Genomic DNA, 20048 nt, shown 5'->3' with positions numbered 1-20048 from the left:
GACACCATAGTCACAGAGCTAGCGCGACGGGCACAAAAGTGTTTGACGCTGCGTCGCCTTCGAGGTGTCGAGCAGTGTGGATCCTGGTAGCGGTGCCACTGCGGCGGTTGGCATTTTCGTCAGTGTTTGCGGTTATTGCACAGATAAGAATTATATTTCATTAGAAAGGTTGCTTTCTGCGCTTTCCAATGACACAGTATTATAACCTAAGCTGAAGCGTTACCTGACGGCACTCGAAAGAATGCGAGCAAAAAAGGGTGTTTCTGCTGTAGTAGCCACCGTCGTACTGCGTTTCCTTCAGCAGTATTTAGCGTAACAAAGAAAAGCTTGCTTTGCCTTCCAATGAAAAGTGGTACACGCTTTCCTTAAAACATATTGCGTGTAAAGGAAATAATATTTGTATGTCCACTATTATATAATGGGAAGAAAATTAACGTTTATGAATGAATATAATTTTCCCTTTTCAACGCAGAACAAACCTTTGTGTTTTTCTACGTTACAGATACACTTATCATTTATGCGAGGTTGTTTTGTGTGCTGATGAATAGTTCACGAATTATTGGCATTTTTCCTCTACTTCGTCACGCCTCACTGAAGAAGAGGTAAAGCTATTCAACTTGCGACTCTGCAATTTGATCAAGCAGCAAGCCCTTTTCGGCAATTCTATAAAGAGAAAATTGTGTTATGTTGATTGAGTAATCTACAAGGGTGCTGCGAATATAACCAACTTTTCTGCCGGTCATCATCGTGAAAATTTAGAGTCTTGTTCGTGGACACGCTCATTCACACGGGCGTTGCACATCAGTAGAGCCCCATTCGATGCCTTGTGTTTACTAGCACTCACTAGATTTACAAAGCAGTGCTTGAAGCAAAGGATTTCCAATAAGTAATAAATCTCGCTGGCGTTTTTGGCTCCCAGCTGGAACAAACTGTGAAAAAAAATATCGTGCTTTTTCACGGAAGTTCCAACAATTGTGAAATGTCGTGCCCCTGAGCATTAGGAATCCTAAGAAACGCGGATGTATTCTTTCTCCAGATTTCAGTGTTTGACTTAGTCTAGTCGCCGAGCATACCCACATTCCTTCAAGCACACGTGTTTGCAACCTCGGCATCGATGCAGTCCAACGAGAGCTAACTCAATTGTGGCTGCTGGTAGAAAAAAAATGAAACAAGAAAAGGGTAGCGCACGGTACATTATGAGTGCATGAGAGCAAGCCAGCAGTTTTGCCTATTTTGCAATTGTACCATGGAGAATTGCACATAACGTGAGATTTCAGAAATTCTTCTGGGTGCCCAGTTTTGTTGACAGGCAGCTGTGGAAGCGCTTTGAAGTGCACACAAAACTTGCCCTTGTCCAAAACTTGTCCTTCTAATTTCGGAGCTCGCGCGGCGATATCTTCAAACTTGCTTTACTCACGCGGAGAGGTGCGACGGGTTTGGCATAGTACTGTGCTTGCCCTATTCTACGAGACTCCTGTTGAACGATAGGGTTACCAGGAAACAATGAGCGAGCCCTCTTTCCCCGACTTCACGCAGTGAGAAGAGCGATGGCGTCTTGACCGGTAGCATTCCAAGCTGCGCGCGAAAAACCAAATGTCACGGTTTCCGACACCCAATGAAGTTTTGGAACACGTGAATCCCAGTGGGCGGTCTTCTCATTGACATGTATATCGCATTTACCCGGGTAATCACCGCAAGTTTCGTGGCTTCTTATTGTTATTTTAGATGTACATGTATCCCCGTCAGTTTTGGTTGGTATGATATCAAAATGTGCGGACGCACATTTCAAGTAGTCAGGGTTCCCAACTTTTTCTCTTTTAATGTTGCATTTAATTGCGCGGCCGAAACGACGATTTGATGCATAACTGAAGGATTTCCCTGCTTGCTCAATGCACTTCCTAAGCGATTATATATGACCTGTTATATAGAACTTTTATGAAATGACATGTATGTTTTGGCATCATTTATTAGAAATTCTTCTCCCCCTGCTCTCATCCTTATTAGTTCACCTTGTCATATAATGTTTACATTTATGTTTTGTTTTCCTCTCCAAACACGGATACACTTCATATATACAAAAAAAGCAGCCTGCCCCAGACACAAGGTATACCACTTGTGCAAAGACGTCAATGGAACGCAGTTCGTTCAACTAGGAGGTCAATGCAGGTCACAGTGCAGTTGTCCGTAACAACCAGGTGTGGGTGTATTGGCCATCTTCAAGGTCGCACATAAGTTGCAGTGAAGGACAAAAGAACAATTCTCCTGGCAAATGCGACCCCTCACCTGTCACCCCTGCTTACATTTTATTGGCTATGGCTTTCGTCACAGAACAGGTGATTTTTACCTTTTACAATTGACCATAGGCTATGGTCACAGTACAGGTGCACATTCAGTCGTGGACACGACTGAATATGCGCCTGCTGACGTGTAGGCTATTCCTTCGTTTGTTTTTGCAGAATGCCACTGTATGTACTTGCAAATTTAACTCCTGCTATAGCACCAACGTATGTTCGAGCAATTTGGCCTGGACGGTTGTATTCGTTGACTTTGATGTGAGCCAACGCACGCGTTGGTATTCATGACACCACTAAATTTACGCGTGCTTGTGGTCATAAACTATTTTTCATGACACAGTCGGTACACTCGCAGGTTTGTATTCTCATTTTCGTTTGCACTCTTGCTGGTTGGTTGTTTTTTTTTGCAGATAAAAGTACATAATCTGAACCATTGGTACTTGTGTGTAATGTTGTCTGACGTCGCTTAGAGATACTCAAATTTTGTAATTCCCCCTAATGACCTAATTAGTCTTCAATATTCATTCAATTTTTCAAATATCATAATTAGAGGAACATGAACTTCTGATGTAGCTTTCAGTTGCTCATTACGGGATGCATAAAAGTGTTTTCCGAGCATGAAAAACGCCTCTAAATACACAGAAAATTGCGGGGCGACTGGCCGATATAGGCACTTTGCGTGTAAGTGCAGTCTCCGTACACGCTGGGAAAAACACTTTTATGTAGCGCGTATTGAGCTACAGAAAGCTGTACCGGGAGTTTTTTCTTGTTGCTCCACAGTTTTCTGCTGGTATAGCCTTTGCACAGGTGCGAGAAGCATATTTTGCGACGAAAATGTTTTCGACCACATATTAGAAGAATGAAGCATTGTTCTCATTCAACTTAGCTGCCCCTTGACCATAGCCAGACCCACACTGCCCACCCCTCTACTCTCCCAGACTTGGGTGGTGGTAAGGGTTGTTGAATAGCAACAATACATTACTTCCTTGTGTTCAGATGTGGGCTGGGGATGCGCTGTGACGAATGGAATTTTTTTTAGTAATTCTCCGAAGGCGATTACGCTCGCCTTCTGCCGTTGTTGGCAAGGGAGACCCCGTACGAAGCAGAGACATATTCTGTCGACGCGACCCTTCCTTTGAAAAACAGCCTCGCGCGGTAAACAACTTATTAGTTTTAGTAAACAGAATTTCCTCGCTATGTGGCACAGTGAAAAGGGAAATGCGATGGAGAAGAAACTTTTTGAACCATCGACGAGAGAAACCACGTAGCTGCAGCAATCAAGCATTTTCAAGCCCTTTCTAACTGCGCGGTGATCCGCTATGTGCTTAGCAGAGTATTAAGTTTGGCGAGCTGACGCATGGCTAATCCGACGTAGAGTAAACAAACTTTGAGAACAAGAAAACAAAGCAGCAAAATGGGCAATAAAATGCATTGTTCGCATTATTATTACTGAATATACTGTGCTCCAAGCCATTATCCCTACACAATAGGTAAGGAGGTAAATAATGAATAAACCAAAAAGGATTCGTGTAATACTAAGAGAAGGCAGGTGAAACACTCACACATGAAGGGAATAATTGTAAGTGCAATGGTGTTCGCACATATCGCTGTGTCATATGCTGTGTTTTAGTACTACAGCGCAATAGCTGCCCTACGGAATACTAATCTCGAAACAGTAAGCATTTAGCAGTTTCATCAGGAAACGGGCGCACTCATTATTTATGGGAGCGCAAAGCACGAGAACCACCCGACAAATGCGAAGACCTCAGTACAGAAAAAAAAAGAGAAAATGAGCACCTCGTGTAATATTCCATGTGAATGAAGAAGCGGGCTGTTGGATCGCGTTATGTGAGGAAATGCGGCCACCAATAGGCAATAGAAAATCAAGAATTGTCGGTGCACAAAACTGGTGTTAACCCATTGACAACCGCTTACTTTTTTTTTCACTTATCCACTTTAAGTAAACATATGTCGCTCACGTGCATATAGTATTTTCTTCGAGAGTCAGCTTGCATTGCTGCCCTCCAGGCTCCAGGACGTCAGCCAAACGTGAGTGAGAACAGCGGCGTGTGTCGTCACGTGTCCGCTGCTTGCCCTCTCGAAACGTCATTCCCGAATAAACGTAGGCAACGCGTTCTCGCGTTCATTTAGGCAGGAAACGGGGGGTACCTCTGGGAGGCGTCCTCAGCTGTACGTTGTTTATTGTGAAGATGAACACGCTCCGTTATTCCCTACCTCCAGCTGTATTATATTACTTTTGCGTAGCGACTTACCGATAGGTCTTAAATCTTGCAGCCTTGAAGTCTGCGAGGGACAAGTTCAGCTTGGGCTGAAGAAAGTATCCGAATGGGCAGAGGAAAGTGGGTTCAAGTACGATCCATGTAAAAGTACCTATAATTTTTTTTTCAGAAAAGAGAGGACTGCTCCCTGATCTCACTATCGAACTAAAAGGACAGCACATTCCTGTGAACAAAGAACATAACTTCTTGGGCGTAATTCTTGTTTCAAAGCTAAGCATCATCCCCCACATAAGATACGTCAAGGCGAAGTGCCTGAACGGTATGAACATACTGAAAATTGCACATAAATTGGGGCAGTGACAGAAGATGCGCAATAAATTCCTATAAAAGTCTTATACGATCGAGTTTAGACTGCGGAGTGGTGGTGTATCAATCTGCTACACCGGGTGCCTCAAACATGCTTGATCCTGTTCATAATTTAGGCATACGAAAATCCACAGGAGCTTTCAGAACTAGCTCGGTGCAAAGTCTCCATGTATATATGTATACAATCCAATCAGTGGTCGCTGCATCTGCAAAGATCGTTGTCCAGTTCCTGTATTGTCTGAAAACACATTAAACATGTCAATATCCCTGTAACCAAACAGGAAACAATATGACTTGTGCTACGCTTTTGCCTAATCTTGCAACGGTGACAGATTCCTTTTCACTGCATGCAATGAACCTCATCGAAGCAATGGAAGTTCTTGAAAACCATCTCATGGCTCCAGCCAAGCAAGTACCACCGTTATTGTGGCAGCTCAGGGCGTGTGACATTTATTTTGCAGAGGTTAAAGAAAACGCCTACGAAACAGACATACAAATCGCACTTACTAGCTCTTCAGTAAGAGTACTCGTGCACTGAAGTTTACAGTGAAGTTTCAGAGTCACACACCAGCATTTTATACGCTGCCGTCATGCCATCCTTCTTGGAATCCGGGTGTTTGCACCCGGAAACAAGGATACTTACGGCGGAAGCCTACCCACGGTTTTTCGCAGTAAGTTACTTCATGGAAATAACACTACAAAAGGCAATAATATTTACAGATTCATTAGGCATCGCCAAACCGATTATTTCGCTACAAATAAAAAAAACCCTTCCTTTACTGAATTTCATACAGTCGTCTGCTCTTTGTATGCATCTCATCAACAAATAATATGCTGGGTACCTGGCCACAGAGGCATGAGGGCAATATCAACATACTTGCCGACCATATAACCGCATTAGTGACAACAACAACTATTTCTGCCATATAATCTTACTTACGTATATATATAGATCAAGAGACAGAGAGATATTTACTATGATAGGAAAGTTGAGAGGTCGGCCTGAATCAATGTTCTGGCCTGCTACTCGGCGTTGGGGGAAGGGGAAATGGTACAGATAGGTAGAATAAAGAAGACGTTGACTATAAGGATAAATATGGTGGTGAAAATCTTGCACGTTCAAGGACTCTTCAAAGTTTTTTGTCCAGTCCGCTCTCAAACAAAAATTTGTTGAGAGCCTCAAGATTATCAGGCTGATGACGAGAATCAGGAGAAGGTCCCATTAGAATCTTTTCAGTTAATGGTCCAACGGCTAATTTTGACAAGATGTGTGTCAGCGATTTTCTCTGTACATCAAATCTCAGGCACTAAGGGGCAATTGGCAACGCACGTAGGGCAGCGAAACGTTTCATAAACGGCACGTTATTCAGCAAACGTAGGAAATTTACCACCATGAAGCAAAATAAAATAAACTGAGGTTATTCTCTGCCCTCTTAGTATAGGCCACATGTATAATCGACACTCACTGACACCCATTACCCTTTGATGATCTTCCTGTATGCGATAAATATGACGATACACTACCGGTCCTTCCCTTCTTTTTAGATTGCCGCGAAGTAGAAGCTCAAAGAAAAAAGTACTTTTCCGTGGCATGCAGACAACACAGTCTCCTTCAGCCGGCAACGTTTTTCGGCGTTGAACCAACATTTGACAGTAAGCTAGTTTCAACGTTTTAAAAGACGTTGGCACATTGCACGTTATCACACCATGGTATGCGTAGTGCATTCTCTTACTAGAGAAGGCTGCCGGGATAACAACCTTGTTAAGCACGTGCCTCCCAGCCCCTATTTTCAGACTGATTGGTGAGGTACGAGTGCTGCTGCTATTCTCACATTTAGTATGCATTATTCCTTGGTAATAGAACTTTTGTATTCATAGGATACACCACAAATCATTGTCATAATTTTATTACCTGTATATTTTTCGCACCATAAAAGGAAATATTTTTAGGCCACTCAGAGCCAAGTTCTACCATTCCCGATTGCGATGCACGACCTCGCCATTTGCCACGTTCTACCATAGATAATTGAAATCCATATATTAGCATTTGCTTGGCGCTCGTTGGTAATATCTCGCGGTTGCAGCAATAAGATGCATAAATCATGATCATCGAGCAAACTGTATTCAATAAGGAAACTATCCCCTGGGATCCTCCATTTCTGTCCTTTTAGCCCTACCTCCTCTCCTCATCCCCTGCTGACCGCTCTTTAGGTGTCAGCAGACTGCGCTAGGCAGTTACATTGGTAAGGAGTGATTTCTATCATTTCCTCTTGCTTTATCTACATATCTATCAATTTAGATAAATAAATACAATCCATTATTACAGGCATAAACCCATAAAATCCATACCGATCCTAAATATGAAGCATTGCCGTTCAGTCCATCGTTCAGCTGGCCCGTACATTCCAAAAATCTAAAAAGTGTGATCGAGAGAAGGAAACACAAAAAACCTAGTTGACGGTGAACATCGCTCAAGGTTCCTTCTCTCTTAGTGTCAATCTATATTATCATCCATGGACGGTGTTGTATTCCGGCAAAATAGTAAGCACTGCACTCTGCGGGCCATATGAGACCGAGACGAATTTGGAAGAACCAGTGGCCCCTAGTCACACGACGGTCGAGTGAAAAGCGGCAGAGAATAACATGCGGCACTGAACAGTTTACAGAGAGAATGGTTAGGGCGAGCCCTTGTTGAAAGTATCAGCAGTGCGAAGGCCACTACGCGCAGCAGCAAAATGACAACGGTGCTAGGCACCGGTCATTCTGAAAAGAAGGGTAGGGAGGGTGGGGGGGGGGGGGCATTTTTGTCAATTACAGTAGATCACCTGACGCTGCAGGGGAAGACCACATCGCGCTGCTATGGCGAAGAGCAGATTTTTTTCTTCCTTTATGATAGTTTATTGGCATGTCCTTTGAAATGGCGGGGTGACGAATAGCCACCTATCGGCCCAGATTTATTCATATAACCTAAACATGTTTTCTTTTCAATTTAGCAGATTCGTATATGTCTCCGCAATATATTTTTTCTTTCTGAAAACGCCTCTGTCTATCTTGTATCGCTGCCTATGACTGTAACTGGTCCGGTCGAATCAATCTCTTGCCTGCTTTCTTTCCTTCCAATGCTGTAAATGTCTCTAGCTTACCGCGTCTGCAGGCCGGTTGATGCTTCCAAGAGAGAGAGAGATAAAACTTTATTGTGTCCTTGATGGGGTTAAGGGGTGGCGGGGGTCGGGAGACTAACCCCCAATCCCCCCCTTCCTCAGACGGCGGCCAGTTCTTGCTTTCTGGCGGCGTCTTCGGCCATCCGGACGGCCCAGAGCTGCTCCTCTGGGTCTAAGCTGAGCAGCAATGTCTCCCACTGCTCGGCCGTACTAATGATGCGTGTGTTAGTGCGGGAGGTGTTGGTGGGTGAGGCTTTGGGGCATTGCCAAATAATATGATTGAGGTCGGCGCGGGCTTTGCACGCTTTGCAGAGTGGTGAGTACGCATCGGGGTACATGCGGTTGTAAAGCACGGGGTTCGGAAAAGTTCGTGTCTGAAGGAGTCGCCAAGTGGTGGATTGAGACTTAGTCAGTGTTTTGTGTGCTGGGGGGTAGCGTAACCGCTCTCTGCGGTAGTGCAGTAGAATTTCTCCGAACGTGACCATTCGGTCCCGCGCGTGACCGCGATGCAGAACAGAGGGCTGGTCGGGATCGGAAGACGCAGGAGAAGGATGATGCGCCCGGTATGCGAGAGCTCGGGCGGCATCGTGTGCGGCTTCGTTTCCAGCCAGACCCGAGTGACCAGGGGCCCAGATGATCTGCACGCGGCGTTGCCTTGAGGGAGGAGTCCCAGAGAGAATCTTTTGCGCTTGGGGTGCTATTAGTCCTCTTGCGTAGTTACGAATGGCCGTTTTTGAGTCGCTGATGATGCAGTGTGCATTGGTAGCCGCGTAGGCCAAAGCGATGGCCGTTTCTTCTCCTACTTCGGGTTGCGTGGCGAATATTGATGCGGCCGCGGAGAGGTAGTACTGCGAACCCGCGACTGCGACGACCGCCATGTCGTTTTGGTTGGGGTAGTCTGCTGCGTCCACGTAGGTTACGTCAGCGGCTTGTTCGTAGCGCTTTTGTAGTTGTTTAGCTCTTTCTGCACGTCGCTCCGGATTGTGTTCAGGGTGCATATTGCGAGGTATGGGCGGGATAGCTAGCTGATCACGAATGTTTGGAGGGATGGGTACTTTTGGTCCGAATTGGGTGGTGTAGGTTATGCCTAGGGTGCCTAGAATGTGCCTGCCCGTGGTGGAATGGGCAAGTCGTTCGTATTGGCTAATACAGTGCGCTTCAATAAGCTCGTTTATGGTGTTATGAATGCCTAGGGCGTCCAGTTTCTCGTTAGAGGTGGTGATGGGAAGATGTAGGACTTGTTTATAGGCCCTCTTGATCATGGTATTGAGTTTGGACTTCTCAGTGGCATTGAGGCTAAGGTACGGGGCGACATAGGTGATCCTGCTCAAGGCGTAGGCGGTTACCAGGCGTATAAGGTTGCTTTCCTTCATGCCGTGATGTCGATTTCCGATGCGTGCAATGAGGCGAGTGGATTGGTGTACATGATTATCTAATTGCTTGAGTATGTCCGTGTTTCTGCCGTTTTGTTGGATGCGTAAGCCAAGGATACGAATGCTAGGTACTGTAGGTATGCGTTGCTGGTGCACGCGGAGTTCCATCTCGGGTGGGTGAGGGTCTGGACGTCGACCTCCCCAATTAGGCTTGTACAGAAGGAGCTCCGATTTCTGTGGGGAACACGCCAGGCCGCGCGGTTCTACGTATGCAACGACCTCGTTGATGGCTTGCTGCAGCGTGTCTTGGATGTCTCCGTCGCTGCCCCCGGTGACCCACAGGGTGATATCGTCTGCGTATAGGCTATGCTTGAGGTTGGGGATGCTAGCTAATGCAGGCGGTAGTCCGAGCAAGGCCACGTTAAACAGAAAAGGGGATAGAACCGATCCTTGCGGCGTGCCTTTACTGCCTAAGTGAATAATTGGCGACTGCAACCCTCCGATGGTAATGGTGGCTGTGCGACCTGTAAGAAAATTCTTTACGTAGTTATAGGTTCGATGTCCAACCTGGAGTTGTGCCAGTTGGTTCAGTATGGCCTCATGCGTGACGTTATCGAAGGCCTTGGTTAGGTCTAGCCCCAAGATGGCTCTGGTGTCCAGCCTGGAGGTTTTGTCGCCATCGATAATTTGGTGCTTGAGCTGAATCATGATATCTTGAGCAGAAAGTTTCGGGCGGAAGCCAATCACGGTATTGGGGAAGAGGTCGTTGTCGTTCATATGTCTGTGTAAGCGTGTGAGGATGACGTGCTCGAGGACTTTTCCGACACATGAAGTCAGGGAGATAGGGCGGAGGTTTTCGAGTAGGAGGCGCTTCCCGGGTTTGGGAATCATAATAATTTTGGCTTCTTTCCATTGTGAGGGGAGGTTTCCAGTTTCCCAGTATGCGTTAAAATAAGCTGTGAGGGCTAGTATAGAATCCTCATCTAGGTTGCGAAGCATTTTATTAGTAATGCCATCAGACCCCGGGGCTGAGTTAGGGCGGAGTGCGAGGATGGCTTCACGTACTTCTGCTGCTTCTGTGGGCACATCCAGGTGGTCGTTATCGGTGCCTGTGTATGCTGGAGCGGGTGTGGTAGGTTGAGGTCCTATGTATCGGTCTATCAATTCTTGAAGAACTTCTGCGTCCGTGCCCGAATGGGTGTGAATAATTTTTTGCAAGTTGTGCTGTTGTGTGTTCTTGCTGTTAGCCGGATCGAGGAGGCAACGGAGGATATTCCACGTTTTGGGCAGGTTTGGTTGCCGCTCCATGCTGTCGCATGTGCTGTGCCAATTTTGACGAGTAAGTTGTTGTGCGTAGTCTTCGATTTGAAGGGTGAGAGTACTAATACGCTTCCTGAGCGTTCGGTTGAGCTTGTTGCGTTTGTATCTGCGTTGCAGACTGGCGAGGGCTTCGCACATATGCAGTAACTTGCTATCTGCCTCCTGCAGATTGGCTTCCTCAGGCACCAATTTAGTAGCTTTGCTCGCGTCTTGCAGCAAGGATGCGACCCAATCTTCGAAAGGGGGTTGGGTACCCGAGAAAGAGGTGAGGGCTCTGGCCTGCCGGAAAGCGTCCCAGTTCATTATGTGGAGTTGACGACCCTTAGGCTTTCGCGGGCCCACTCGAACTGTTGTTTGGATTAAATAGTGGTCGCTGCCCAAGTTGTCCTGTGTGTTGATCCAGTCTGCTTGTGGAATTCGTTTTGCGAATGTCAAGTCCGGAGTAGTATCTCTGCTAACACAGTTTCCCATACGAGTGGGAGAAGTTGGATCCGTGACAAGAGTAAGACCTAGATTCTGTCCGTCAAGCCATAGTTGTCTTCCCTTTCGGCGGTCCATTGAGTATCCCCATGCCACCGCAGGGGCATTAAGGTCCCCTACGATGAGCAGGGGGGCTCCCCTAGCTACTTGATCTGCTTTGGTGAAAAGTCGTAGAAACCTATGTTGTTCTCTGGGGCTGCTGTACACATTGAGGATGAAGAGGCTCTGTTGCTTGCGCCTTGCAGACGGGATGATCTCCAGAAAAATGTGGGCTGCTGTATCAATGCCTGTGTGATGCTGTATAACCGGAATGTTTCGCTTAACTAGTGTGGTTACTTGGGGCCTGCGGTTATCATTGCAAACTGCGGTGTATGCGGCATATCCCGACAGCTTAGCCGCTTCTCCGGTCTCTTGTAATGCGATAACATCGGGGGAAGTATGTGGTGCGAGAGAGGTAATGTATTGCTCTAAGTGTGCTCGCTTTCGCCGGAAGCCCCGGCAGTTCCACTGCCAAATGCAGTAGGTAACACGTTCTGGATTACTCGCAGCCATCTTTGTCGGGACGCGAGTACGGCTTCTTTAGGGGACCTGCTCTGGGACGGAGTAGGGTGTTTTCCAATTCTGTCAAACGGGTATTGTGATTTTGAGCCAAAGTTGCGACCATGTCTTGAAGCACTTTGCGCGTGTCGTCCATGTTTTCCTGTCGCTGTTGTTCTCTTGCCGCAAAGGCTTGCTCAATTCTGGGCAGTAGTAGCGTTTCTAGTTTCGCCGTAAGGAGGTTGTCCATTGCGCGTTCGAGAGCTTTTGCAATGGAGGCGTCGAGCAATGTGGCAAGCTTACAATCTAATGCTTCGTTGAGGTTGCGTTCTATCCGCTGTTGCAGCTCAGTGAGGGCCTCACAGTTCACATTTCCTTCTGAAGTGTATGCTGGTGTTGCAACTTTTGAGATTGGTTCGAGAGCTTTGCGTTTGTGCGAGGTTGGTTGTTGGGTGGTTTTCGGGCAATCTATTGCAGGGACAGGAAGGATGTCTGCATTTGATGGTAAATGCTTGGGTTGTGTGTCTGCAAGTTGGGATTTGAGATTAGCGTTTTCTGTCTTGAGTTCTTGTATCTCAGCACGTAAGGATCGGAGCTCCTGCATGAAGCTGTGCATGGTAGCGTCACTAACTGTGTTCACTGGGGTTGCTATAGGTTGTGTGGTGTGACCTGTGTGGGAGACAATGCTGGCCCAGCTTACCTTGGGGGGTGCGTCTTGCACTTTGACTGTGGTCGTTTTAAGGCTTGTGTTTCCTTGCTGCTGCGGCAGTGTTGAATCCGGTCCGCTCCGAGAGTGACTGCGTCCTTGTGACTGACTGCGACCTCGGGAGCGGCTGCATCCACGAGACCGACTGCGTCCTCGTGAATTGCTGCGTTCGGGAGCCTGCGGTTGTAGTGTTGACTTCGGTGTTGGCAGAGCTGAGTCTCCATTTGCAGAAGTCGATGGCCCCATCTCCTGGTCAGCTCCTTGTTGTCCCAGTCGTAGGCGTTCCCATCGTCGTTGGAGTAGGAGGTGTGGTGTCTGGAAGCGGCGATGGCAGGACTTATCACCAGTCGGGTGGTCTTTGCCGCAGAGCGCGCAGCAAGGGTGACAGGGGTGATCATCCGGTGGATTTACTGTGTCACAGCTCTTGCATTTCTTCTGGGTTGGAGTGGGGCATACATCGGCCCTGTGGCCGACGGTCCCGCAGATGTCGCAGACCTCGATGCGCTTCTTATGTAGATAGCATTTGTATTCTGCTCCGCGGTAGTAGACATGGTACGGTACTTGCTTTCCGTCGAATACGATGAGCACTGAATTAGTCTTGCCCATGCGTCGGGCCTGCAGAATCGTAGGGTTCTTCTTGTAAATGAGACTGTTGGTAATGTCTTCTTCCGTGTCATATGAAGGGATGTTATGTATGACTCCTTTGGCTGTGTCCTCCGGCGGTGTGACGTATGCTGTGGCAGCGTAGCGGACTGCTCCGATGGGGAGATTGCGGATGCGACAGTATTTTTCGGCGTTAGACATCATTGGCGTGCTAACTACAATGACATTATTATCCGTGCATGAGCGGTAAATGTCGTCCTCTGCTTCTTTGGTTGTAATGCCCGTGATCTGTAGTATTGAGTCGCGTATCTGGGCGTCTCCTAGTTTGGACACGTTGAAACCGTCTCTTGGGCGTATGACGATCTTGATATCATTCTTCGGAAGTCGTGGTTGCCGTGGTGCGTGTCGGCGTAGTGCGGGCTGCTCGGTACTCTCGGTGCGTGCGCTTGCTGTTGCACGGAGGGATCCGTGTATGAGTTGGGATGATGCCTGCGTAGTCTGTCGTTACTTACGGTGGCTGACAAGCCACCCTGCTTCAACGGAAACTTCTTCGGGGGCTATTTTCGTGCCTTCAACCTCTACTACCTCCATGACGAGGGGAGGGGCTGCACTTACTTGATCTCACGAGGGTGCGAGTCGTTGGGCGAAGTCCTCGGGAGCCGGGACTGCGACAGCGACGCCGCGCACCTTCGTAGCTGCGGCGCACCTGTCTCTCGGCCAGACGGAGCAGCTGAAGGTCTTGTTAGGGTTAGCAATCTTGTGGTCGTAGAAACCCTTGTCCTGGGTCCCTCTTGATGCTTCCAAGAACTTCTGGAAGTTGTACCTTGCCTCCCTCTCTCATTATTCTAAACATGGCTGAGTGACAGTGCGTGGAGGGAGGATCTGAACTGCGCGCAAGATGGCGGCCGGGATTCCTACACCTCAAAGGGCCCTTAACAAGCCACAGGAACTTGTGATTATACGCTGGTACATTTTACGTGCCCTCTATAGAGCGTGCCAATGCGATAATTTTTCAAGTTCTCGCCTTAATTTGATTTAATAGCGGATATAGAAATGTCTTATTGCTGCGAAACCATGATTTCTTGAAACGAAGGTCGTAGTCACCATAGACCCTCTTTATGGCAAATCAGTGCTGCGGAATCCCGCAAGGTGGAGGAAGTATCCTGAAACGGAAACATTATTTGACCCGAATGTAGAGTAATATTACAAAATAAACACATGCGGGATCCACAGAAAGGACTCTTCGCAGACGAGGATAAATTCGTCCTGGTCCGGGATTGGAACCTGGAACAAACGCGATTCGGGGGGATCGCTCTATCATCTGAGGTAACCAGGAGGCTAGCAGATCGCAGCAAAAGGGGCGAATAAATTGAGAACTCGATCGACAATCGAAAACTCAAAACAATTTGCCCGTTTATAGACAATAACAGGCACGCACCCCTCTTCCCAAAACAAAAAGTTTCACGTATGGGACCACGTGGTCACTGCAACGCTTTTGTCGACTAAGCCTTCTAGGGGTTAGTTTACAGAAATATTATTTAAAACAAGAGCATTTGACGTGTAAGTTTTTAACATTTCATAGCACGTAGCTCTTCACCACGTGCACATTCTTGTATTTACTTTTCCTTGTGCTTGAAAATCTCGACGCTCTTTATAAGCGGGTAAATTGAAGAAGGCTAACTCCCCTTACAAAAATCATTGCAGACTTGCTGCAGAAATTCTGCATACCCCGAGTCACCCGGGATGCAGAATATCTGAAGACAGGTGACAGACTTTCTGTCACCCCCTGTCACCTCCCAGCGCCCAATTGGTACACCCTTTCTGCAGAAATTCTGCATACCCCGAGTCACCCGGGATGCAGAATATCTGAAGACAGGTGACAGACTTTCTGTCACCCCCTGTCACCTCCCAGCACCCAATTGGTACACCCTTTCTGCAGAAATTCTGCATACCCCGAGTCACCCGGGATGCAGAATATCTGAAGACAGGTCACAGACTTTCTGTCACCCCCTGTCACCTCCCAGCGCCCAATTGGTACACCCTTTCTGCAGAAAGTCTGCTCAATCTGTGTAGCTGCAGGATACAGCATTTCTGCAGAAAGTCTGTCGAGATTGTGGTCACAGGATTACAGCATTTAGGCAGACATTAGATAGAATTTCTGTAGCCCCACTATGGGGAACTGGCATGCATGCATGCAATAAAATAACAGACGCAATAGTATTCGTTGCACATTTTATTTGTCTCCGATTTCTTCCGGGCTGCTTGGTTGGGACCAAGAATATCGCTTCCAAGGAATGAAGTAGTGAGTACCGACATCTCATGTGAGTGGCAGTGACCGCCTTGCACACACCTTGTCGCAGCATGCAAATCAGATGCTTTGACGCGCTGTTCAGCCTGCAGAAGTGCCGCAGGCTCGTAAGTGATGTAGATTCCTCTGGCTCACAAAATCGTGACATCCCTAAACAAGAAGAAATGTTCAGTTTACTGTAAAGTTAACCCTGCTGAAACTGTAAACTTGTGACATTGTGAAAAGTCTAGTACAAACAGCTACATGAAGCTGCATGGTTGCACAAATACCCGATTATTACATCACAGGCAGTTAACATGTAAATGGAACTGGAGCAAACATGAATCAACTATAAAAAACTTCACACAAACGCACGTCTGTACCAAGTCAAATGCGAATTGCACAACCAGAAAACTCGTTAACACATGATATAAGCGTTCGAAAACCTAATTTATTTATGCGGTGCAACAAAGCCCTGCCCCAAAAAGGACGATGCATTGAAAAAGAACAGACTCCCTCTTTTTCAGGTGAGAAAACAATTTTTTCCATTAAAGATAGATACTGTTGTTGAAATCTCGGAACCATTTACAAATACACGAAAACACATGACACCCAACGCAAGAAATACAGGCTGCCTGAAGACACTATATAAATAAAAGAACTTGCATACAAGCTAAAATCTGGCCATGCGTCGTACACAGCAATCGGGTGCCATCTCGCGCAGCCGTTAGCTGTGAAGACGACAAATCGACGTACCTCTAGAAATGGCTATACGATTTCTCGCTGAAAAATTACGTACAGAAATAGTAACTTTCCCTGCTTGAATTTTCGCGCCTATTCAAATCAAGCAGTCCCCGGCGCAAGGAAACTTCACAGCAGAAAGCAAATAGTCGATAGATTTTGGCAACATCACGTTTTAGGGCAATTTTCATCAAACTTCGCTAAATGCGCCCTGCGACAAGAACGAACATTCGAAAAGCACGATCATTTTTGTCACGTTACTAATCACCTTGTTACTCGTACAGAAATGCCCACTTCACGGACTACAAAAATGCGCGCACGCGCCGGACTTACCTTTCTAGGCGTGCTCGGTAAACGAGTCTCCGTGACAGCTGCTGCCGCATCGCACAGGTACCGCAGGAAAGACAGTCGGCGCACGGTGCCTCCAGCGTCAACAGCGTAGAATTGCAGATGAACTACAGCACGTGATAGCACAACTTTCAAAAAATTCTTTCGCGCACTGTGATGGAATGCGAGCGCAGCGAGAGTACCATCGGCTTTTCATGAGCCGGTAACAAAGAAAGCGCGACCGGGTCATAACTACGATAATTGGCATCGGCACACCACACGGAAAACACTGAGAGCTACGTTATGCAGTCACAGGGGTTTTTGATCATTAATACACACAAAAATCGCCACAATTCCTCTCGGCACGGCATGTTCACTACCTCATCGGTCGCCGTCACTGCGGCGTGCACATGGCGTGCACGCGTGCATGCCGTGACTTGTCGGTGACCAGGTGCAAACGGGAAAATATACTCACCCGTAATTTTACCGGTGCTCGCGGCCAGCGCCTCCTGGGGGCCGGCGCCGAAAGCAACCACGCAGTCGGTGGTCGGATGGATGGTGTCGGCGTCGCGCGGTAGATATGTCCTTAAATTCAGGCTGCGGTTCGAGCCATAGTATAACTGCTGCATTTAATGTACGTTATGTAACACGCCAGTATTACCTTATTACCTTATTAATTATTAATTATCTATTTTAATGTATGATTTTATTTTTATTATTTTATAATTATTAATTACCTTATTTCAATTAGTATTAAATAATTGATTTATATAACTGCCATTATCAGACTGTTCTTGTAGCAATCAGTGACAAAGTTTTCAAAATGTTAAAATGGCAAAACAGGGCGCAATGATAAAATGTGTCATGGTTCAGGATGCGCACACGTGTGTGTGTGTGTGATTCGTGGGTGGCTGAAAGGTGAAGCCGATTTAACTGTTATTTATAAAATGTGTCATGTAGAATATATATATATATATATATATATATATATATATATATATATTTGGCATGCATATTACATACAAGTCTACTTACTTGCCGTCCACACAGTGTCTGCAGACAATACGCAGACAATCTGTAGACTAGCTCTACATGGAGGTGACTGGTGGGTGACTCATGGGTGACTGAAAGGTCAGACCTATTGAACCGTAATTATAAAATGTGTCATGGTTTAGAATATGTATATATATGCGTTTATATATAGATATACATCTACACACACACACACACTCGCTGGGCATGCATATTACAGACAAGTCTACTTGCAGTCCGCACGGTGTCTGCAGACATTCTGCAGACTAGGTCTACGTGGAGGTGACTGGTGGGTGACTCAAGGGTGACTGAAAGGTCAGACCTATTGAACCGTAATTATAAAATGTGTCATGGTTCAGAATATGTATATACATGCGTTTATATATAGATATACATCTACACACACACACACGCTCGGTGGGCATGCATATTACAGACAAGTCTACTTGCAGTCCGCACGGTGTCTGCAGACATTCTGCAGACTAGGTCTACGTGGAGGTGACTGGTGGGTGACTCATGGGTGACTGAAAGGTCAAAACTATTCAACCGTAATTATAAAATATGTCATGGTTCAGAATATGTATGTATATATAGATACATATACATATCTACACACACACTCACTGGGCACGCATATTACAGACAAGTCTACTTGCAGTCCGCACGGTGTCTGCAGACATTCTGCAGACTAGCTCTACATGGAGGTGACTGGTGGGTGACTCATGGGTGACTGAAAGGTCAAAACTATTCAACCGTAATTATAAAATATGTCATGGTTCAGAATATGTATGTATATATAGATACATATACATAATTACACACACACTCACTGGGCACGCATATTACAGACAAGTCTACTTGCAGTCCGCACGGTGTCTGCAGACATTCTGCGGACTTAGTCTACAGAAAGGTCGAGTCTACAGATAGGTGACAGGGGTGACTGATAGGTGACTCATGAGTGACTGAAAGGTCAAACCGATATTTGTAAGGGTCGAAAGATCTCTTCGTCACCACGTCTACGCAGTGAAGCTCAGAGAGACTTGAGGTACCTTTTGATGTGAGGCTGTTTGTAGATATAGGTTCTAGCGCTAACGACAGCAGAAATTCATTGCTATACAACGCTGTTATATACACTGCTCCTAAAAAGAAATCTAAAATGCCAAAACTCACAATATCGCACCGGCCAACGGCAAATAGTGCTGTGCAGAAAAGAAAGCTTTGTGTACTTTTGCACATCTATTTATTACCTAGCAGGTTCGGCCTGCTTTCTTGTCCTCGTCTTTACCACCCGCTGAGCTAATGCCTTTCAAGCCCATTGCGCCCCACTTGTCGTAATTGCGAGTGCGCAAAAGCGAAAGCCAGACCGTGAACGAGTTTCCGAGCAATCTATGTACGCTGGTAACATTTCACGTTCGTCCCAGGCCTTGGGTGGTCTGCAGGACGTGCAAGGACCAAAAAAACAAGCAAACAAACAAAAAAACAGTAAAGCTGCAGTGCATTCAATGTTGTTCTCCTTCCCGTCAACAGGTACAAAAATGGCAGTCATTCCAGGGAGGGATTCAATGGTTTCGTAGAACTGAATTTGTTATGGTGGATCAGCAGGGGTGCCAGCGACGAATGCTCCTCTGTTGGTCAAACACAAAAAGCCCTTCAGAGCAGAGGGAAAATTAGACCGTGGCCATGCTTTTGCTACACGCAAGGATAAGTTGCAGCCTGCTACGCCCATTAACACTGACATTGATGCCGCCACATGGTTTGCACCTGAACCTTGCTGCGAACGCCATTCTTGACGAATAAACGACACACCCACAACATATCTGGGGCATTAAACAAGGCATCTTGTTTTCATTTAGAAATGTGTTATGTATAATGAATAAAGAATAATCTAAATTTCTGGGTAGAAATACATTGCTGCTGCTTGAATTACAGGGAAAAACAGTTATTACAGAACATGTAATTTCATCTTTAGTGTCTTTGGACAATACTAAATGGCGAAATTGAAGGCTGTCGCATTTATTTGCACATTTATTTTTTGAAGGTAATAAACATAGCGCCTGATTCGTGACATTTATCATTGAATTTCCGCGGTATATCCAGGCAATATCGAAACCGAGCTCCGTGGGAATGGACGAAAGGGGGTCCATGCATATGGCATGTATTTGCATGCATATGACATGCATAGTGCGTGTTGCTATTGTTCCACGCGCGCGGGTGCCCCGACTAAGAGCCACTGCTCCGGTGTCTCGATCTGTCGGCCCAACTGGCCAGTGCTCCAGTTGTTTTTTGTAAATATGCATTTCAAATAACCTTTGGTACTCAATACATCGTTCGGGCAACAATATCAAGCTGAAACGCCCCGTGAAGAAGTTTGAAACTGAACGTGTCGGCCAATCGCAGCGCCTACTGATACGGCACGCCTTGCCTGGCAATGACATTCCGCTTTGTGCCGAGACAGGATTTGCTGCGGCGTGCTGTCATTCAAACTTGGTCCCGAATTTGCTTACAGGGCGTTGGCGTCTGACTCGCAATCTCGATATTTCCTGTATGCGGCCTTCACCTTTGATTGCGCATATCTCAATCT

The 20048-nt window shown here is 46.5% G+C and overlaps 1 pseudogene; it reads right to left on the bottom strand.

The window, feature by feature from the left end:
- Window positions 1–13840, bottom strand: part of LOC139047046 (uncharacterized) — a 44123-nt pseudogene extending 30283 nt beyond the window's left edge.
- Window positions 13841–20048: the final 6208 nt, after the last annotated feature.

This window comes from Dermacentor albipictus, chromosome 6 (assembly GCF_038994185.2).
Source record: "Dermacentor albipictus isolate Rhodes 1998 colony chromosome 6, USDA_Dalb.pri_finalv2, whole genome shotgun sequence".
NCBI lineage: Eukaryota > Metazoa > Arthropoda > Arachnida > Ixodida > Ixodidae > Dermacentor > Dermacentor albipictus.
This window is presented reverse-complemented; position numbering and strand designations above follow the sequence as displayed.